The 23,793-nt window shown below is 47.9% G+C and overlaps 1 long non-coding RNA gene across 1 annotated transcript; it reads right to left on the bottom strand.

The window, feature by feature from the left end:
• Positions 1-10,822: 10,822 nt before the first annotated feature.
• Positions 10,823-16,643, bottom strand: LOC146058784 (uncharacterized). The gene is made up of 3 exons (XR_014469954.1): positions 16,398-16,643; positions 12,325-12,451; positions 10,823-10,957 (listed from the first exon to the last, which is right to left on the bottom strand). It is a non-coding gene; the product is annotated as an uncharacterized LOC146058784 (long non-coding RNA).
• Between the last annotated feature and the right edge of the window lie 7,150 nt (positions 16,644-23,793).

Below are 23,793 nucleotides of genomic sequence, written 5' to 3'. Positions count from 1 at the left end.
GAAAGCCATCCACTCGGCTGGTAATAGCAGCAGATGAATGGCGGCGACCGACAATGATACGGCAGTGTGCATCAGCGTTCATCGCCAGCCAGGGCAAAAATACTGGGCGGATTTGAGCTGAAATCTGCTCAAAACACCACAAGTGAGCTGCTTTCCACTCAAAATTGCCCAGTGTGTATGGGCCTTAAGGGAATGCTACAATGACAAGGCTAAAAGAGCAGCAGGGAGAAGAAGAATGGGAAAAGATCAGAGAAAGTGGGGTTACAGACAATTCTGAAGGGGAGTCCAGTAATGTCTGTTGGCAACGTGATGTATATGATCTGCAAAAGTTTACACATCAAGCAAACACAAGTATTTAATAGCTTCAAATCATAGTCAAATAAAATGCAGAAAGGGGAAAATAAATCAGTACAATGGCAGGATTCCCAAGTGTCCAGATTCTAGAGAGACGTCTTGATTTTTGGCCTGTTGTTGCGGTCTTAGCTAGATGGAGAGCGGGGAACTATTTCACCTTCCAGTTTGTAGTGTGCACTTCATATAAGGGAGGGCGAAAGGGAGATCTACTGTAGGTGATAGGAAGGAAAGCAGCGTTTGTTTATTGTCAGTTACACCCTCCTTTGCAGGGATCAAAGATAAAGCTGCCAAGTGCAGCGAAACGCGTCAGCCCGCTGCTGCTACCTGCTTTCTACCCTCATACATTGGATTGTAGTCCGGACAAGCCCTTCAGGATTCACATCTTGATCTCCATCTGATGCCGCTGGGGCATTTGGAATCTGCAGACTACCGGCCCCCAGGCACTTCCCAATTGGGGAATCAAGGACATTCCGCCACCTTACTACCTCAAACATCCATCCAATGGGACTGTTAATTTTTGCCAACATTTGGGCTGAAAACTTGGACTCTGTACCCCACAGCCTATACCATCAGGGGCGGTAACTATTACCCATCTAACTAATACCATTTGGGCATTAATAGGAACGGACACTCCAGTATTGCTGCTAAAATTGTGGAAGTAGGCACTGTTATTATACTTTTTGGTACTTGTGTATTATCACGGCGCCCATCGCATACCAAAAGGCATGCGATGCGATATTGCACGATATTGTACAATGTCATACAATTTAAAAATTGTATGACATTGTATATGGCATACAATGCCATACAATGCGATGCGATTAAAAATTGTATAAGCACCCTAATGGGTGCTTACAATGTTAAATGCACCCCCACGCCACCCCCCCCCCCCACTATGTGAACCCGAAGCGTGGCGAGCGCAGCGAGCCCGCGTGGGGCGGCGGTAAGCGTCCTCTGACCTTTTCAATACCCAATATCCACGGCGGCGTGGAGTTGACTTTATAAAGTGTGGCGAGCGCAGCGAGCCACCGAGCCAGAAGCGTGGCGAGCGGACGTGGATACATGTGAAGGTACCCGCGTCCCCTCACCACGCTTCGGGCTTGGTGGCTCGCCACACTTTATAAAATCAACTCCACGCCGACGTGGATAGTGGGGGTATGAAAAGGTCGGAGGACGCGTACCGCCACCCCTTGCGGGCTCGCTGCGCTCGCCACGCTTCGGGTTCACGTTTATAGTGGGGGGGTGGCGTGGGGGTGCATTTAACATTGTAAGCACCCATTTGGGTGCTTAAAAGCACCCTTTAGGGTGCTTATACAATCTTTCATCGCATAGCGGGGAAAACTCGCGTTGCATTGCATCGCATGCCATCGGGTGCATGGCATGCGATGCAATTAAAACATTGCGCGACCAACATCGGGGGCGCCGTGATAATACACAAGTACCTACTTTTTTTATTTTTTTATTTCTTTATTATGGCCATATACTCAGTTGTATATTTTTATTTTGGTTATCAAAAATGTTCATGTAAAGATCATCCAATTGCAAATTTAATTTTTTCTACTAGCGCTGCACTTTTGTTTTTTCTTCGTTATACCTATACAGGTCTAACTAACCTGTTCTAAGCAGCTGCTCAGAAACCACTCATACCAAGTGCCCCCAGTTCAACCCCACCGAGGTTGGTTCGGTCTCTTTTTTTTTTTTTTGCAGGGATCACACCCACTCAGGTGTCATGGAATCACTAGAGAGATAAATCCAGACCCCTCGGACCCAATCACATAGTATGGACTACTAAAGCGATGTGCACACGGTGTGATTTGCCCAGGAGTTTTTGATTAGGAAGTCAAAATCGCCTAGAAGGTTAGCCAAAATCACAGTGTGTGTGCACTGCTATAGACTATGCAAGGCAAGGCAATATTAAGCCACATGTCTGTGTGTATTTGGCTTAAATCACTCATAGTCAAAATCATTTAGTGCTCTAATAGTGGGTACACACGGTTAGATGACAAAGTCGATTCGATATGGCTTTCAATTCAATTTCTTATATATAGTCTTGCCTGGCAAGTCTATTTTCCTTTTCAATTTCCATCCAAGCGCATCTCCCAATGAATGAGGAAAAACCAATGGATGCCCATTCAATTTTGCTTCTCCAGTATAAGTGGAAACCTAAACGCGTGTATTCACCATAAGCCAAAATCTGCTTAGTCAAAATTGCCAGCAGCCTGCCCGAAACCGTTATGAAAGTCCAGGAATCACTGGACTGGAAGGGCGTCTAATGCTGGGTACACACCCACAGATTTATCTGTCTGGTGGGAATATAAATCTGGTAATGTATGGGAGCAAATGACTATCAATCATCTGCTCCCAAACACTGGAAAATGGCCAAAAAACATTGGGGCAGATGTATCAATCTCCCCATAACGTGTGAAATCTAACGTTTCCCACTTCTCCTGGCATAACGCTCAGGAGCAGGGACAGATTTCACCCTAATGTATGAAGCTGTTGTTAGATAGTAACGTTAATCGTTAACTCACCTCTTGGGCTTTGTTTACGATCGTAGTTTATCGTCTTCTTCTTTCTTGTGCATGTCTGCTGGTCTATTTTTTTTGTTTTTCCAGCTCATCTCCGATGCCATCAGCATGCTGACATCGGCTTCAGTAGACAGCATGGTGCCGATGCTGGCTTCCCTGCACCTCTCTCCCCCCAGATATTTATTTATTTTAAGCTCTATTCCCCCCCTCCGATCCCGCCGGCATGCTGACACCTGCCTCTCCTATCAGCATGCTGGCGCCGCCGCCTGCCCTGCTCCAACCCCCCCCCTTCTATTTATTTTTTTCGTTGGGTCCCTGCTGCTTTAATAAAGCTCTCCGGCACGCAATATAGGCAGGTGGATATATTTAATTAATTGCAGTGCTCTGTAGGGACCCCGCAGGGTTCCCAAGAGAGCGGGGACGCGGCGGGAGAGTAGCCAGAAATAAAATGTAAAAGTCCGGGCGGGCATGCTGTGCTGTCTCTACTGAATAGCGGAGAGGAGTGTTACACACCGCCGTCCGGGAACTGCGGAACCCGGACGGATGGCAGCTGTGGCACAGAGGCTGGAGGCGGGGGGGCGTTGCTAGGCAGCGTCCTAAGCCTCGCTCTAAGGACGGGCGTCGGGGCGTTACCTAGCAATGTCCCCGAACTTCCTGCCCGGCAGACGGGGATCACACGCGCGCCTGAGTGACGTCAGGTGGCGCGATTTCCTGATAAATAGCCGGTGTCTGCTGGGCACAGACGCCGGTTATACAGGTTGCTTCCCCAGAAGCATACACTTACCCCCCTGGAGCTGTTGTACCAGCTCTATTCTTACAGTCTGCCCTGCTCTCCTGATTCCCTGCTGCCCAGCTAGCTCCTGTGGATTTCCTGGCCTCAGCTAGTGCCTGCGTCTGATCCACATTCTTCCATCTGCTTGTGGGTCACGTAAGTGCTCCGTTGGAGCCTGTTTTTTTCTATCTTTTACTATTCTGTTGCCCGCCGTGGCCTTCCCCCGCCGTGGGGCCCGTCTTTATTCCATGGTGTTATTCTCTCAGTTGTTCTCTCAGTTGTTCTTTCTGTCCAGTGATTCTCTGTCGCCCTAGCTCCCGTCAGGCAGGGGTGTACCCCTCTTTATCTGTACCCGGCTTTGGGGAATCACTTGTCCTGGTGTGCCCCCATTCTGAGATTCCCCTTTTGTATCTCTTGTGTCTGCGACTGGGTCGCGATCCCCCGTCCTTGACCTGGTGTCGGTTAGTCAGGGGTCTTTTCCAGCTAGGCCCATTAGCCAGTCGTCCTTTTGAGATACTCCCTGGCGATCGCTCACCCCTTGTCTTTACGTAACACCTTGCTGCATCGGGGTCAGAGCCGGCTTAACTGGCTCTGTCGAACGTGGCGGCTACAGGCGAAGCCTAGCACTTGCAGGGGTATTACATCTGCCCGGGGGACTCAACAGAGTCAGTGTAGGTTTTGCTGTGGCCGTCCTAAACAGTGGTCCCAGCTATGGGCTCACGCCTGACCTATTGTCTCTTGCCAGCTGTCATACTCCCCATTGCCCTACCGAGTGCCGTAACAGAGGAGAGCCGGAGACGCGGCGGGAGAGTTGTGAGAAATCAAAAGACCAGGCGGCTGATGATTGGCTGAAAGCTCAGCCAATCAGCGGTCGCCCGGTCTATTGTATAGCGGGGACGCAGCGGGAGAGTTGTGAGAATTCATATTCAAAAGACCGGGCGGCCGATGATTGGCTGAGCTCTCAGCCAATCATCAGCCGCCTGGTCTTTTGATTTCTCACAACTCTCCCGCCGCGTCTCCGGCTCTCCTCTCCGCTATTCAGTAGAGACAGCACAGCATGCCCACCCGGACTTTTAAATTTTATTTCTGACTACTCTCCTGCCGCGTCCCCGCTCTCTTGGGAACCCTGCGGGGTCCCTACAGAGCACTGCAATTAATTAAATATATCCACCTGCCTATATTGCGTGCCGGAGAGCTTTATTAAAGCAGCAGGGACCCAACGAAAAAAAAAATAGAAGGGGGGGGGGGGATTGGAGCAGGGCAGGCGGCGGCGCCAGCATGCTGATAGGAGAGGCAGGTGTCAGCATGCCGGCGGGATCGGAGGGGGGGGGGAGGAGTTAAAACAAAAAAAAACACCTAACACCAGCCTGAGGAAGAGAAAAATCTGGCTTAACGTCGGGGAAGGCAATAATACATTGCCTGCGACGTTAAAGCTTATAACTCCAAGCAGGAGGACAGCGCCTGAACGTTAAGTTCAGGGCTGCCTCAGGGGGACGTTAGAAGCCCCTTTCATACATTGCCAAAACACGTAAAAAAGTCAATTTACTAGCGTTATGTGCTACTTAAGCACTTAACGCTGCTTCGTACATCTGCCCCATTGTTCCTATAAATTTGTTAAATGTATTTATCCAATTTGTCTGTTTTCCAGTTCTGGGAGCAAATGTCAATTCTTATACTGTATGCTCCCATACATTTCCTGATTTTTGCTCATGCCAGATAGATTGAATAGATAAATCTGTAGGTGTGTACCCAGCTTAAGTCAAACCATTCGTCTCGCACCACTTGGCACAGAATGGATGGGTAATGAAGACACACCTGTACCCATCTGCACACTGTCCATCCTTTGTGCTCTCTCTAACTGTACATATTACATAGAATGTACACACACCACCGGCCCTCCAGATGTTAATGAACTACACATTCCAGGATGCTTTGCATTAGTTTTGCTATGTGGCCATGCTGAAACTGATGCAAGGCATGCTGGGATGTGTAGTTCATCAATATCTGGAGGGCTGGCATTGCCCAGTGCCAGATATGCCGCCACAGTGCCACAGATATGACCCCACAGTGGCACAGATATGCCCCTACAGCAGGGGTGGGGAACCTCAGGCCCAGCGGCCGTATGCGGCCCCCGTAGCCGGTCTGAGTGGCCCTCCCACCCGCCTGGCAGCTTTGCCGGGAGTCAAGTACAGGGGAAATCTCGCGAGAGGTTGGTAGTTCTTGCGAGATTCCTCTTAATCAACAGCAGCCGGAGACTGTCAGTCCTAGTCAGCAGCAGCCGCCGGAGCGTGGGACGACTGCAGCAGGACAATGTGTATGAGAAATTTTTAAATATGGCCCCCGAAGGATTTTTTTTTCCCCATACAAATGTCCCTTGGCACAAAAAAGGTTCCCCCATCCCTGCCCTACAGTGCCAGATATGCCCCCACAGTGCCACACATATGCCCCCAAAGTGCCACAAGCAGCACAACTCACTGTGGCCCTGGGTCTCCCCCTCCAGTCCCCCGCCGCTGCCATCACTGGTGTTGGTGCTGCTGCCTTCCTGGGGAGGGGAGCAGAGCGCATTGCGCGTCTCTCCTTCCCCTTCACTGTGTATCTGTGCCGTCAGCCATTCATACCTCACGGGCTGGCTCCTGATTGGCTGCCGGCCCGCAAGCACTGATTGGCTGACAGCCCAGTGACACAGTGAGCGAGGGGAAGGAGAGATGCGCGATGCGCTCTCCTGCCCTCCCCTGGGAAATCAGCTGAGCCTGTGGTGGCCGGGGAGAGGGGGAGGAAATGAGGCGGCGACGGCGGGGGGGAGCTGCCGGGCGCCCCGGGCTGCTGCCTCTAGAAACGGCCCTGGCCACTGCTGCAGGTATGACAGTGGTATTAGTAACAGAGTCCTTACACTTTTATTCTGTGAAACATATGTTACTCACATACGGTATACGATTTCCTGATAAATAGCCGGCGTCTGCTGGGCACAGACGCCGGTTATACAGGTTGCTTCCCCAGAAGCATACACTTACCCGGTCCCTGGAGCTGTTGTACCAGCTCTATTCTTACAGTCTGCCCTGCTCTCCTGGTTCCCTGCTGCCCAGCTAGCTCCTGTGGATTTCCTGGCCTCAGCTAGTGCCTGCGTCTGATCCACATTCTTCCATCTGCTTGTGGGTCACGTAAGTGCTCCGTTGGAGCCCGGTGTTTTCTATCTTTTACTATTCTGTTGCCCGCCGTGGCCTTCCCCCGCCGTGGGGCCCGTCTTTATTCCATGGTGTTATTCTCTCAGTTGTTCTCTCAGTTATTCTTTCTGTCCAGTGATTCTCTGTCGCCCTAGCTCCCGTCAGGCAGGGGCGTACCCCTCTTTATCTGTACCCGGCTTTGGGGAATCACTTGTCCTGGTGTGCCCCCATTCTGAGATTCCCCTTTTGTATCTCTTGTGTCTGCGACTGGGTCGCGATCCCCCGACCTTGACCTGGTGTTGGTTAGTCAGGGGTCTTTTCCAGCTAGGCCCATTAGCCAGTCGTCCTTTTGAGATACTCCCTGGCGATCGCTCACCCCTTGTCTTTACGTAACACCTTGCTGCATCGGGGTCAGAGCCGGCTTAACTGGCTCTGTCGAATGCGGCGGCTACAGGCGAAGCCTAGCACTTGCAGGGGTATTCCATCTGCCCGGGGGACACAACAGAGTCAGTGTAGGTTTTGCTGTGGCCGTCCTAAACAGCGGTCCCAGCTACGGGCTCACGCCTGACCTATTGTCTCTTGCCAGCTGTCATACTCCCCATTGCCCTGCCGAGTGCCGTAACAGAGGAGAGCCGGAGACGCGGCGGGAGAGTTGTGAGAAATCAAAAGACCGGGCGGCTGATGATTGGCTGAAAGCTCAGCCAATCAGCGGTCGCCCGGTCTATTGTATAGCGGGGACGCAGCGGGAGAGTTGTGAGAATTCATATTCAAAAGACCGGGCGGCCGATGATTGGCTGAGCTCTCAGCCAATCATCAGCCGCCCGGTCTTTTGATTTCTCACAACTCTCCCGCCGCGTCTCCGGCTCTCCTCTCCGCTATTCAGTAGAGACAGCACAGCATGCCCACCCGGACATTTAACTTTTATTTCTGACTACTCTCCCGCCGCGTCCCTGCTCTCTTGGGAACCCTGCGGGGTCCCTACAGAGCACTGCAATTAATTAAATATATCCACCTGCCTATATTGCGTGCCGGAGAGCTTTATTAAAGCAGCAGGGACCCAACGAAAAAAAAATAGAAGGGGGGGGGATTGGAGCAGGGCAGGCGGCGGCGCCAGCATGCTGATAGGAGAGGCAGGTGTCAGCATGCCGGCGGGATCGGAGGGGGGGGGGGGGGGTAAGAGTTAAAACCAAAAAAAACACCTAACGCCAGCCTGAGGAAGAGAAAAAATTGGCTTAACGTCAGGGAAGGCAATAATACATTGCCTGCGACGATAAAGCTTATAACTCCAAGCAGGAGGACAGCGCCTGAACGTTAAGTTCAGGGCTGCCTCAGGGGGACGTTAGAAGCCCCTTTCATACATTGCCAAAACACGTAAAAAAGTCAATTTACTAGCGTTATGTGCTACTTAAGCACTTAACGCTGCTTCGTACATCTGCCCCATTGTTCCTATAAATTTGTTAAATGTATTTATCCAATTTGTCTGTTTTCCAGTTCTGGGAGCAAATGTCAATTCTTATACTGTATGCTCCCATACATTTCCTGATTTTTGCTCATGCCAGATAGATTGAATAGATAAATCTGTAGGTGTGTACCCAGCTTAAGTCAAACCATTCGTCTCGCACCACTTGGCACAGAATGGATGGGTAATGAAGACACACCTGTACCCATCTGCACACTGTCCATCCTTTGTGCTCTCTCTAACTGTACATATTACATAGAATGTACACACTCTAGACCAGGGCTGGGCAACACCGGCCATCCAGATGTTAATGAACTACACATTCCAGGATGCTTTGCATTAGTTTTGCTATGTGGCCATGCTGAAACTGATGCAAAGGCAAATTCCTTCTCAAATGGACAAAACCATGTGCACTGCAGGGGGGGGGGGGGGGGGGGGGGGGGGGCTGATGTAACATGTGCAGAGAGAATTAGATTTGGGTGAGGGGTGTACTTCAAACTGATATCTATATTGCAGTGTAAAAATAAAGCAGTCAGTATTTACCCTGCACAGAAACAATAAAACACCCAAATCTAACTCTCTCTGCACATGTTACATCAGCCCCACCTGCAGTGCACATGGTTTTGTCCAATAGAGAGTGATTGTGCCTTTCCGAGTGAATCAGAATAACCCCCATATTGTGAATGTGGTACCTAGAAGCGTGGGTGTGTAATTTAAAATGACTTATATCCAAATGTAGATGAGACCCAAAGCAGTTAGTAAGAGCTACTATACTTGCTAAAGTGCTGGGAAATGATGCTGATGATTCAATGTAAATCTATCTGTCTCTCTTTCTTTTTTTCCCCTAAAAATGTAACAGTGTAATGTGGGCTAGGTGAAATGAGGGAGATTGCTAGACTAATGAGGGAGAGAGGGAGATTGCTGCTATTTCAGGGAGTCTCCTGCAGAATGCAGGAGGGTAGGCCACTATGGCTTAGCTTAGTCATCCAGCTACCTCGGTATACCCTTTTGGCCCAACTACAGTAAATGAAAACAATTTTGTAAGCTGTGAAGTGATCAAAATTGACTAGAAATGAGTGGAAACTAATGTTATTGAGGTTAATAATACTTTAGGTGCAAAAACAGGCCCAAATTCTGTTATTTTAGCAATTTTTAGCATTTTTATAAAAATCCAGATCCAAAACCAAAACCCACAAGGGTGGTTTTGCCAAAACCAATCCAGATCCAAAACACGAAGGGAGATCCAGATCCAAAACCAAAACCCGAAAAAGTGGCCGCCGCACATCTCTACTTTTCAGCACCAAGGGATAATATTGCTCATTTATCATTTAATATTTGTGACTAATTCCCCGTATATATTGTTTTTCGGGGTTAACCGCAAAGTTTAAATACCTCGCAGCTGCATCCACTAGGTTTCTATGTGGGATTTAATGCTGCCTGATGTACTAATATCAGGCAGCAATTGCATTGGGGTGCCGGACAGGGTCCCGACAGTCGGGATCCCGACAGGCATTCACCCGACGTCGGGATCCCGACTGTCAAAACACCGACAGCTGGGTTCCCGACGGCCTTCAGCTATGTTCCCTCGTGGGGGTCCACGACCCGCAGTGTGGCGAGTGCTGCGAGCCCGCAAGGGGCTTTGTTGCGCTCGCCATACTGTCTGGGTCCTGCCAGTCGGGATCCTGACGTCGGGATAATGACTGTCGGGATTCCGACTGTCGGACCTCTATACCACACCCATTGCATTGAATCCCACAGCTACTGCCATTGCAGACTCCCCGGCACCCAGCTGAGCAGTTTGCAGCGGCGCCACCTTTTGGAGCCGATGTCCCTGCCTCTGCTGGTAACTGTATACTACTGATAGGATCGCATATTGCAATGTGCTCCTGGGCGGTAAGATCCCACCCAGACCATATTGTATATGCGATCCTTAGTAAATTGGCCCCCAAGTGTTGAAGCATCAGTAACCTCTGGGGCTCAGTGTAGCTAAACAGATCCTCATAGCCCACAGTACTGCACCAACCTACAGTACCGTACACGTGTTATTACACATTACATTCCCACAGTTATTTAACACATGAGTATGGGTCAGACCAATACAGTAGTACAATAGGAACATTCACATTAGTGGGAAATAACACATCAGACACTGATTGACTTGTGCTACTTTTTATTGTTGAAACAACAGATTTATATAGAGGCTGCTCAGCGAACAAATTACTCCCCAGAAAGTGTAAGCAAAATGATGCTTCAAACTTGCTGGATATGGAGAGAGGGAGTTGTGAAGACAGAGATTGGGGGTAGGGGTATTACCTGTCAACAGGACAGGGTAGGGGTATTACCTGTCAACGGGACAGGGTAGGGGTATTACCTGTCAACGGGACAGGGTAGGGGTATTACCTGTCAACGGGACAGGGTAGGGGTATTACCTGTCAACGGGACAGGCTTTTAAGATAAACATTGCATAAACTTAATGATTTCAGTTTAATGCACTAAACATAAACTTTTCAACAAATCAAAGGTGCAAGTTCCCAAGTTATGGGACATGCGTTATAAGATGTTAATGACTCCGTGAGTCCGATGTCCAGGTTTGGTCGGGTTTTAAACATCGACCCTGGGCAGCCCATCCTCCTCGTCATCCCAGAGGAAGCCAACATCCACACGTGTCTTGTAGATTCTCTTCCTATAAATAAAGACTTTGATCAGTGACTGTTATTGTAACAACACAAACGTTTGCCATGTACAAGTCATCTCATTATTCCCTGCCCTGCTGCTACCAGCGCCTGCACCATGTTCACCATGTTAGTGACCCTTACTGAGTACATTTATCAGTGTGATTCCCAGGGCCAGATTAAGGTGTGGGGGGCCCTGGACAAAAAGGTCTGTGCCCCCCCCCCCCCCCCCTCTGCCAGACGGAGCCATCAATTACCCCTCCGCCAGATGGAGGCATCCCCCCCCCTCCGCCGGATAGAGGCATAATCTCCCCCCTCCGCCGGATGGAGGTGTAATTTCCCCCCTCCTTCCCCGTACCTGGGCAGCGTGAGGGTGGGTGACAGGCAGTCAGGCAGTGAGATCTGGCAGCGCAGGGTGGGTAGCGCTGGCGGGCAGGGGGTCCCTGCGGCGTATGTGAAGTGAGCGGCAGAGTCCCTGCAGCAGATGGGAACTAGTAACTAGTTCCCATCTACTGCAGAGACCCCGCCGCTCACTTTACATACGCCGCAGGGACCCCCTGCCTGCCAGCGCTACCCACCCTGCGCTGCCAGATCTCGCTGCCTGCCACCCGTGACCTGCCACTGCAGCAGTGGGGTGGCGGGTATGGGGGCCTCCAGATGTGTGGGGGCCCCAGGGTGACCGCCCCTATCGCCCCGTGGCTAATCCGCCACTGGTGATTCCTCTTTGGACCAATAAGAGCACTGATACCATGGGTGTGACATGACAAGGATGGCCCCATACAGGAAGCACAGTGCACAGTGATGTGAGATTCCTCTAATGGGGCTACTCACCCAGCGATTTTCTAAGCAATCTGACTAGATCGCTTAGAAATGAAGCACACATCGCTGTGTGTGTAGGGTCCATAGCGATAGTTATGTGTGGCCCCGTGCGTCGCCATTGCCAGGAGATGTAGATACATGCAAGTATTAATCTATTCATCACCTGTGTTCTCCTTATATAGAACATGGGCAGTGACAGATCACTCAGCACACAGCGCTGGTGCTGCGCTGTGTGCTTCCGGATCTGGCTGAGCGATCTGTGCTGAGTGATCTGAGCGATCTAGCATCATTCAGATCACTGACATGACTTCATTTCTAATGTAGCGTTTCTCTTATTATATTGTTACACTCGTTAGTATAATGATATATACATGTGTGTAATACAAGTAGGATACCAGCCCATCAATGCTCTGTGTGGTAGAACCTGTGCAGCAGCCCCAGCTGCAGGCAGATATGGAGATACCGTTTCTAAATCACAGCCTGTGTGTAAGACAAGAGACCTAAAATCTACCCCAGCGACCGGAGCAGGGAGGACCTGCTTATTGTGCCGGCAACCTACCTGGGGGAGGAGTCACTGCTCGCAAAAGAGCCGGTGCTGCAGTTATCTGCGGATGTTTCTGCCAGATCAATAAGCTCCGAACATCCACTGCTGCTGCTATCAATGGAATCAACAGATGATGTATCATCTGAAAATGAGAGACAGATGCCGATTGGTTGCTATGTGCAACATCACCTCTTTTCATTGTAGTAAATGTACCTTGTACTGTCTATGGGCTCTATGTAATAGGTTGCGAGTTCTGTGCGGAGGCGCAATCTCCTCTGTAGATCAGTGTTCATTTCGTCAATGAAAATTTTGACTAAAACTATTCATCAACAAAGGTTTTTTCTGTGAATAAAATTTAACAATAACGAAAATAGGATTTTTTTAATAACGAAAATGTTGACTTAATATTCTTTCTGGTTGTCATGACTAAAAACTGACTAGACAAAGATCCTGTATCATTTTTGTCAGGACACCATATTTTTGAGTGATTTATTGGATTCTCTTATTCATAATACTATATTTTATACAGTTTTATCCATCCTCTCTGGCCCTAGATTTACTTACTTGCGCTGCAGCTGCGCAACAACGCTTTGTCATGTAGCTAGCCAATTACTTACCTTTAGCTGAATAGCTATATATTATAATATGCATCCTTACAGCTTTATTTTATTTTGCAGTAGACTAGTTCTGTACTACTTACTTGTATCAGGAAGGTTTTGTTTTTCTTTAATTATTTAAAAACAAATTTTTAATTAAAAAAACAAAAGAAAATTATGGTTTTCTTGAATTGATATTTGCAGAAAATAAATGACCTGCTGTGAAGAATGTAGCATTTGAGTTGCACTTGTTTGATACCTAGATTACTAAACACATGGGGGGAAATATACTTAGAATACGAATACGACTGAGATGTATTCGTATATACTGCATAGTTGCCGACTTTTAGACTGCCCTCTCCGGGAGAGGGCAGCCAGCTCTGTGAAGCAGGGGGTGTGTCCATCTATGGAAGGGGAAAGGCGGCGGTTCGGGGGAGGAGCCATGTGGTATTTCAGGCATTGCACGTCGGGGGCGGGGCTAAAATGCAGCGATCGCGTCATTTAACCCGTGGACCCCCCCGCCGAGTTGCAGTTTGCGGAAGGTGGACAGCAATGCGGGAGGGTTGCCCCCCTTTCCTGGAGGGGGACCTGATTTCCAGGACCCTCCCAGCCATTCCCTGGAGGGTAGGCAACCCTGATATATGGCCACTAAATACAAATACGAGTTGGCAGCCTGCAAAGATCAGTCAGATCCGTGCAGGCCGAGTGTAAAATAAATAATTTTTTTTATAAATAATAAAAAAAATGGCGTGGGTCCCCCCATGGCTATAACCAGCCCCAGGCTCAAAGAGTTTGTCCTGGTTTTAAAAAATCAGGGAAATAAACAAATAGGGGTTCCCCATATTTCCTGGTTTCCAAAATACAAGGGGAAAAAACTAGTAGGGCTCCCCCATATTTTAAGAACCAGCACCAGGCCCAACCAGCCAGCAGGGAAATGCCACAGCTGGGGGACACCTATTATATAAGGTCCGGCAGCCAAAGCATTTACCCCCTGAGCGGTCAGCCTGGGCAGGGGTCCGGGGAAGTGGGGACCACATCCTCCTTATTCCATGTAGGCATCTTAGGGACTTGGCAAAAAACTAACTGACTACCAACGGCCTAGCGACTCCTGAACCTATTTGGGAGGAGGAGCCTTCGGATGTTAACATACATCCCACATGTCATCCTGACAGTCCGGTCTGGTGTTCGGAAGCCGTTTTGTTATTTTTGCCAGGTCCGTGGGAGGCCTACATGGAACATAGAGGACGTAATCTATACCGGAGGACCCTAATAAGTATGGTTTACTTCCACAGGTATCCATATTGGATTTCGTAAGGACCATGGGATGGACGGATAAATGGAGACCTACCTACGGTAGGTAAGTTTATGTATGGGTGGGCTCTGGGTGTAATAAAGTTTTACTTTTATTGCGTGTCAATTTGGTTATTTTACTATTTGTATTGCTGTGGAACTACAAGTTCCAGCGGACTCCTTAATGCCCCGCATGAGGGGACTTATGGTTCTCCAAGTCCCTGCAAGCAGGGGACGCTTGCTGGGTCTCATAGTTCCACAGCAATATACAATAGATTATTCTTTATTTTACACTGCAATCAGCCTGGTACCCAAAGCCCAGGGGTACCGGGAACAGCCCCAGGCTTCAGCCTGGGCAGGTAAATTCTGGAGGGGGGGACCCCGCTTCCCCAGGACCCCTGCCCAGGCTGACTGGTCAGGGGGTAAATGCTTTGGCCGTGGGATCTTATATAATAAGTGTCCCCCTGTTGTGGCATTACCCTGCTGGCTGGTTGGGCCTGGTGCTGTTTCTTAAATACGGGGGACCCCTACTCAATTTGTCCCCCATATTTTGGGAACCAGGACCAGCCCTTGGGCCTGGTGCTGGTTTTAAAAAATACGGGGTATCCCTATTTGTTAGTTTCCCTGATTTTTTAAAACAAGGACAGGCTAGGGTAGCCTAGGGTTGGTTATAGCCGTGGGGAAGGGGGAAGGGGGGGGATGACACCACTCCATTTTTAAAAAATATTTATTTTTCTATTTTTATCCAGCTAATTGTCGGTAATTAGCGACCCGTATATTACATACGGCTGCTTACTAAATTAGTAATCACCATTCTTTTGCATGCTGATTCCTATTCGTATTCTTTTGGGGATGCGGACAAAATCCCGGTGGTAGGAATCCCAGCGGTTGAAATCCCGACCGCGGCAATGCAGGCACTTTTTCCCTTTATGGGTGTCCGTGACACCCATAGAGGGAGAATAAAATAGTGTGCCAAGCGTAGCGAGGCACCGGGCCCCTTGCGTGGCGAGCCTGCAAGGGGGGGGGGCGGTCCACAGCCCCCCCTTGTCTGCATTAAGTGGTCGGGATTCCGGCGTTGGTATTTTGACCGTCGGCATTTCGGCGGCCGGGATTTCATACTGATCCCTTCTGTTGATGGCGTATGCATTCGTATTCATAAATACGAATGTGCCATGAATACAAATATGATATGTATTTTTGGCATAGTAAATGCCAAAAATACGAATCCGCTTAATATATTCATATTTACGAATACGAATATTTCAGCAGTATTTGGCTTAGTAAATTTCCCCCATAGTGACAGGTATAAAAAGTATTCAAGGGATTGATAGAGAAATGATCGTCAGCAAAATCCATTACAGCATCAATAACCTGCACAGCCATAACTAAATCAATGACTAAAATTATACAAAAATGTTTGTCAAGATCCACTGACTAAATACTTGACTTAGGCGAAATTAAAACATTTGACTAAAATGTGACAAATAATTTAGGCAAATATAGGAAATTGACTAAAAAAAAAAGACTAAAGCATGAAATTAACACTGCTGTAGATATAAAGCAACATAATGTATAATACGGCCTACACACATGCCGATATTAAGGCATTTTCTAAGCGATTTTGCTTAGTTTGGCAAAGTCGCTTAGCAAATGCCCTCACATCGGTGTATGTGTGGGGGCTATATCGGCATCCGTGCGCGTCCCCGCGCGTCTTTATCGCTGGCCGAGATTGATGGACAGAGTCCATCAATCTCGGCATCGGCAGTGTTCTCCCACCGGAGAACACTGGCGCTGTCTGCTCGCTTAGCACACAGAGCTGACAGCTCGCTCTGTGTGTGGGCTGTCAGCTCTGTGTGCTAGGCGATAGCGGCGCAGCACAGCCCGACCTAGCATAGCTAGGTAGCCCTGCACACATCGCAATGTGTGTAGGGCCCATAAGGCAGAATCAGGCTGGTGAGATACAGTAACAAGCTCCTGTCCCATCACAGAACTCCCAGCCTATTACATATATACTGGTTACCAGACAGTCATAGAACTCACAGCTTAGTACATACTGTACATACTAGTTACCAGCCTGTCACATTGATGGAACATAACAGTAATGTTGGCACCACCGGTGTGTGCGCCCGAACAAAGCAACACTAGAATTAGACTAGTGATCAGATACAAGCATCCCATTCATAGCACCTGGAGGAAGCTTACCCTCAAACAGCAGGTAGGATGCCACTACCTCGTGTATGGCTGCTGCCACCGCTGCTGCCACATGAGCCTCTCGCGCCTGTCTAGGGTCGGGCTTCGCTGGCAGTTCACCAGACACACTGGCACAGGGCAAGGGGGGCTTCACACTGGTAGGGGGGTACACAATGTTGGGGTGCTGCACACTGGTGATGTGCTTGGCCGCTCCCTTCTGCTGCTTAGCAGACTTGCCTGGCTGTAAGGAGCAGAGGAAGAGACATCATTAGCTGTGACTACATAACTCTCCGCAGTGCCAGCACTTTCTACCATGGAAGCAATAGAACAGATCAGGGCAGTGGAATCAGCTGTAACTTCACCATTGTGGCTTATACTTTATTGTTATAACTATTGGTACTTGTGGAGTATCACGGCTCCCATGTAGTGGCATACGATGCGATGCGATGTTTTACCGATTTTTGAGCATTTTTGCTCAAAAATCGTATGCCATCGCATGGCATCGTATGCCATATGTAGTGGCATACGATGTCATACGATGCGATACGATGTTTTACCGATTTTTTAGCAAAAATGGTCAAAAATCGGTAAAACATCGCATAACATCGTATGCCATATGTAGTGGCATACGATGTCATACGATGCGATACGATGTTTTACCGATTTTTGAGCAAAAATGGTGAAAAATCGGTAAAACATCGCATGACATCGTATGCCATCGATGCGATACGATGTTTTACCGATTTTTGAGCATTTTAGCTCAAAAATCGTATGCGATTGCATCGGATGCCATACGATGGCATCCGATGCGATGCGATGGCACCCGATTTTGCACTGAAATGCATCAGAATGCATTGAAATGTGTATTAAAGTAGTGAAATGCCCCCAAATGCCATTTTTCATAGTGCACCACCCCCACTATCAACGTCAACCCGAAGCGTGGCGAGCGCAGCGAGCCCGCGAGGGGCGGCGGTACGCGTCCTACGACCTTTTCATACCCCCACTATCCACGTCGGCGTGGAGTTGAGAATAGAATAGTGTGGCGAGCGCAGCGAGCCACCGAGCCCGAAGCGTGGTGAGCGCAGCGAGCCCCGCGAGGGGACGCGGATACCTTCACAGCTATACGCGTCTCCTCGCGGGCTTTACAGGTATCCGCGTCTCCTCGCGGGGCTCGCTGCGCTCGTCACGCTTCGGGCTCGGTGGCTCGCTGCGCTCGCCACACTATTCTGTTCTCAACTCCACGCCGACGTGGATAGTGGGGGTATGAAAAGGTCGTAGGACGCGTACCACCGCCCCTCGCGGACTCGCTGCGCTCGCCACGCTTCGGGTTGACGTTGATAGTGGGGGTGGTGCACTATGAAATATGGCATTTGGGGGCATTTCACTACTTTAATACACATTTCAATGCATTCTGATGCATTTCAGTCCAAAATCGGGTGCCATCGCATGCCATCGTATGGCATCCGATGCGATCGCATACGATTTTTGAGCTAAAATGCTCAAAAATCGGTAAAACATCGTATCGCATCGTATGACATCGTATGCCACTACATATGGCATACGATGTCATTCGATGTTTTACCGATTTTTGACCATTTTTGCTCAAAAATCGGTAAAACATCGTATCGCATCGTATGACATCGTATGCCACTACATATGGCATACGATGTTATGCAATGGCATACGATTTTTGAGCAAAAATAGTCAAAAATCGGTAAAACATCGCATCGCATCGTATGCCATCGTATGGCACATGCGATGCGATGCGATTTTTAGCATACGATCTGCATACGATGCAGGTCGTGGGAGCCGTGATACTCCACAAGTACCTAACTATTAGTACCGGGGTCAGCAGTTATAATAAGATTATAGCAATATATAATGATGGAGATAAGCAGATCCGCTCAGCTTATTTACTGTATATTCACTAAATTTTATATACTGTCAGTAATATGTAACCATTGTTAGGGTGACACTCGCTGGTGAGACCAAGTGACCATGTCCCTGGGCACCAGGTGGTATGTATTAGTACATACATAATCTACAATATTACATACCTTCAACTTGACCCATTCTAGAATGGAGAAAATGTTCTCTTCTAAGACTTCTCTCTTAATTAGGGATGACCATCGGTGTTTGCCATCGATGGTAATATTGCATGTAGTTATCGATGGTAGCCATCTACAGTATGTAATTGTATTTTCTCCGACCGATGGTCATCCCTTTTATGTGACAGACTGGCTCATGGACCAATCAGTTCCAGGGGCAGGGCATCACAGGTGTAATGTTGCACCATCGATGAAGGCAAACCATCTGATTCTAACCCATCGATGGCAAAAATGTTTTATTGTACATCAGCCATAAACCATCAATGGCTATGAATCATCGATGGTTGTTGTCCATCCCTATTTATATTTTAGGATTGCTATCACCTTTCTTAGTAAGTAACTAGTTCAACCAAGCTGACAGCAATCATAATATCAGAGTGAAGCCCAGGAACAAAGCATTGTGTCCCTCCTGGAATGGGTCATGTTGGGAGAAACCCCCCTCTTGCATCCTGTGTTTTCCTTGGTATGATGATCTGGCACCAGCAGGGGTGCCAGATCATCCCTTTAATAAGAGCAGATATGAATTAGACAGGTCCCAGGGGTCAGAGTTCATACCAACTGTCATTACATCCGATGAGCAGTCAATATTTGTTAACACATGTTCTGGGGCTAAACGTGACTGCTCATCGAATGTAATGACTGTGGGTATGAACTGACTCCTAAAACCTGTGTAATTCTTATGTGCGCATATCAAAATGTATGATCTGACAACCCTGGTCACCAGGGGGCATGGGCAGTTAGTGGCAGTTAGAGTCAGGCAGGAGGCAGCTACTGGTAGGAGAAGGACCTATGCGACAGCAGCAGAAGTGCTGCCGAACTACAAAGCCCAGCAAGGTGGGGAAATGGATGCTTCAATCCTGATAATGTGAGATCCTGTGAGGCTAATGGTGAAATGTGAGTGTTTCTACATACAGGGAGCATGTGCCACTCATGTACCCCTAATGTTACATACAGGGAGCATCACCCATCCATGTACCCCTAATGTTACCTACAGGGAGTGTCACCCACCCATGTACCCCTAATATTACATACAGGGAGCACCATGTACCCTAATGCTACATAACAATAATGTGCCATCTAGTGGTCGCCAGCATGAAAAACACTTGAATTCCCCCCCTAGAGGTGAAGAGCAGTATTGGATGTTCAATACAAGTTAAAGTGTGGAAATTTGTGCATATTGAGAATAAAAGTACAATATACCTATCCACCCATATGTAGGTTACAGAACTAGACAAATCACCACCCAATCTACTGAGAAACACCCAATATCGGCTGAGCTCCCCCCTATTGCGGCCTGTGATAATCCTCTGTATGTGCACAGTACAACCCATAAATATAACAGCGCACTTACCTTCCTGCTGGGTGCAGGGATGCACAGTTTACTGCACAGACAGCCCATTATGTCACAATATCAGGTAAATAATCCCAAAATATAGAGATATAGCACAGAAGCAAAATATTAGCTTCTTCTCCTGATGCTGCCAGAAATTCCTCTGCCACAGAGCCTTTGTGATGTCATAATGATGTCATGGGACAAGATGGCCGCCATACAGCAAAAAATTAAAGCAAAACAGTCTCAAATTGTGTTTAGGGATAAATAGGGGCAGAACAGCGCATATCCCAACTGTCCTGATTCACAGGCCTCAAAGGGGAATGGGGAAATGTACAAATAATCACCTTTGATTTGCGTTTTACCACCAAACCTATGGATTTACTACAGTGGTTGGGAGAGTAATTGGCGGGTGGATGAAGGGGATATGTAACAATTTTAAGAAAAAATTGTTTTTATAATAGAGGAAGGTTTAACAATGTTATTGTTAGGGATGGCCATTGGTGCAGATGCCATTGATGGTTGCCATCGATGGTGATTCTCCACCTAGCAATCGATAGTAGTAAACTATTTGATGGATAACCAGCGATAGTTTTAGCTATCAATGGTTATCCATTATATATGACTGAATGGCCTGTGGGCCAATCAGATCTCGGGGGTGGGACTTCCAAGTGTCGGGGGATATATTTTGTTGATAAAAGGTCATTTCCAATTCTTACTCGAGTGATAGTGGGTATTACTTTCAGTGGCGTAACTACTGAGGGTGCAAGGGGTGCAGCTGCTATGGGGCCCGAGCTGTATTGGGGCCCGCTGCTCCCCCTGCGCCCTGTCACACCACCAGGCAGCCCAGCCCGACTATTACGCAGCTGGCGCTTAGAGAGAGTGCCACGATGACGGCACAATGTGAAGGCAGCTGCCGCCGGGATTAAGCTTCAGTTACCTCAGAGGTATCTAGGCTATAGACAGAAAAGCAGGCACGGTGGCATCATGGGGATTGTAGTTTAACTTTAACTGGTCACACTTTGTGCAGTTAACGATAAACTACAAATCCCATGAGTCCATTGTGCCCTGCTTTGATCCAGAGAGATTGCTGACGCTGACATCCTGCTGCATAATATGAAGATCCGAGTCAGCACAGCGAAACGCGTTGGTGCGTTTGGACCATCCTCCAGAGAAAAGTCACACTGTCAATTGCCACAAATCGTCATTTGACCTCCTGCTGAACGATCTGATCCTGTCCTAATTTCCTACGGGTGAGGTTGCAGACCGACCATTATTCCTGAAATCGGATTGCGCTAACAGAAAGGTTTCCCTGGCTGGCTATACCAACTTTTGCCAACTGGCCAACAACCAAGCATCCACAGGTTATATACAAAATTAAATGGACGGACTCCCTCCAAGTTCTATTGGACATTTATTCCCAAGACCAGAGCAGGTCCACCAATCATCAGTGGTGACTATATTTAATAGAGGTCCTATTAATTCTACTGTTATTTTATCATTGTATTCTTATGTGTAATTTTTTATTACATTTTTATGATTAGATTGATGCATACACTCTCAATAATTATTGTGTGAAAGCGCTGCTTAATTTTGTTGTTTCTGTTTTTCTTTATTTCTGGGGAACTGACCACCCCCATAAGCAGCTGCTCGTTAAGACAACCACTCATATATAAGCGCTCTAAACATTAACTTAGGTTAATAATTGCACGATCCGCGTCGGCAGTCTGTGCAGGGAGGCACCGGAATGCTGCTCCCCCTGCACCCTGTCACACAGCGCGGCAATTACATGCAGGTGTGTGGAGCGGAGGAGCGTGCAACGATCGCGCTGCAAGTATGAAATGGCGGCCGGCAGGGAAGGAGGACCCGGGCCACCAAGAGGAGCTGGACGGGTTAGTGGAGCGGGGGAGGAGAGGAAGGCTGGGGCAGGAGAGATCGGAGTAGGGTGTCAGGGATCAGAAATACCATGGCCGCAGCAGCATGGATGGGACTCCATCGCACAGTGTTAGAGGCCCCATCAGTCACCTGCAGTCAGTGGACAGGTCCCACTGAGCACTGGAGTTACATCTGTGCTGCTGCTGTCCTGGTATGGCAAAATGCCAAATCCTGTTTCACCCCCACCTCCCTGATATTTTATCCCCACAGTGGCAGAAGGGGTTTATTGAGACAATAAGTGCTTGTAGCATTTTTTAAATCATTTTATAATTATTACAGTATTCCATTTATGTTTTTTATGTCTCTATCCCCCTCGCTGCCCCTCGCTGGGTGGGGGGGGTTTGGCCAGGAGGGGGGGGGGGGGGGTGGCCTTTCAGTATTTTGCTATGGGGCCCATGAAGTTCTAGTTACACCTCTGATTACTGTGTATATATCTAATTGTCGAACCATAACATAACACCGTCATCCACTCACCTCTATATACTGATAAAACATTGGGATATGTGCAGCAGTTTTACACTTGGCAAAATCAGCACACAAGTAGGTATAATACAGTTACTATGAGGGTGGTAGAGAAAGAGGGGTGTAGTGCAAAGCCTTAGACCAGTGACTGTATATAACCCGTGACCCCACCCCTTTTTGCGTGCAATTATATGCTTCTAAGGAGACAACAATCATTATTAGGGGGGGGGGGGGAATATATAATCAAAGGTAGCAATACTTTATTAAATTAATGGGACAATATTCATTGATCACTAATATGGGAAAAAAATGTTTCTATGATAAAACAAATTTTATTATTTAAGAAATCTAATTGGTGGTCACATAATAAAATATAAATTGTTGCTCCCATCATACAGACTTTTATTGTCCCTGTTAGAAAAACACACTGTAACATTGTCCCTTAATTATTATTTAATAAATAATATTGCTGTCTTATTCTCATTATTCAGCTGGGGGGAAGTTACGTACATTTGTAATAAAGGTATTGTCAGTGACAATTGCACAGTGCCACTTCTGTAATCATGTGTGATGGGTGTAATTCTCAGTATATGTCAGTGACAATTGCACAGTACCACGTCTGTAATCATGTGCAATCAATGTAATTCTCGGTATATGTTGCTGACAATTGTACAGTAGTACTACTGTAATCACGTGCAATGTATGTAATTCTCATTATATGTCACTGACATCTGCAAAGTACTACTTCTGTCATCATGTGCAATGTATGTAATTCTCAGTCTATGGGGGACATTTACTAAAATGGATTCGTAGAAAAAAGGTGTATTCGTAGGGAGAAATACACCTTTTTTTTACGAATTTGTATTTTCGGGATTTACAATCCCGAAAATACAACAATTCGTATTCCTAATGATGGGACATTCATATTTGTATTTACAAATACGAATGTCTACACCATCGATAGGATACGACAGAAATCACCATTCAAAAGAATGGTGGTTCCTGATGTACTAAGCAGCCGTACTGATAATACGGCTGCTAAGTGGTGTGAAACACCCACGCAAATACGACAGGAAAATACACCTTGCTTTCCCTGTCGTATTTGCTTTAAGCCTGCACGGATCAGTCAGATCCGTGCAGGCTTTAGTGTAAAAAAATATATAAAAAAAATATATAAAAAAAAAACGGCGTGGGGTCCCCCCCACAGCTGTAACCAGCACCAGGCTGAAGGAGCCGGGGCCGGTAATTAAAAATCAGGGAACCCGACAAATAGGGGTTCCCCGATTTTTAACAACCAGCCCCAGGCTCCAGGTCCAGGGCTGGTTCCCAAAATACGGGGGACAAAATGAGTAGGGGTCCCCCGTATTTCAAGAACCAGCCCCAGGCCAAACCAGCCAGCAGGGTAATGCCACAGCCGGGGGGGAGACTTTTTATACAAGTCCCCCCGGCCAAAGCATTCAGCCCTACCGACCAGTCAGCCTGGCCAGGGGCCCTGGGGGAGTGGGGACCCCCCAATAAAGGGGTCCCCCCCCTCCAGGACTTATCTGACCAGGCTGAAGCCTGGTGCTGTCCT

The sequence above is a fragment of the Crinia signifera genome, chromosome 2 (assembly GCF_055691185.1).
Source record: "Crinia signifera chromosome 2, ASM5569118v1, whole genome shotgun sequence".
Taxonomy (NCBI): domain Eukaryota; kingdom Metazoa; phylum Chordata; class Amphibia; order Anura; family Myobatrachidae; genus Crinia; species Crinia signifera.
Note: the sequence above shows the minus strand (reverse complement) of the source record. Positions and strands in the feature narration are given on the sequence as shown.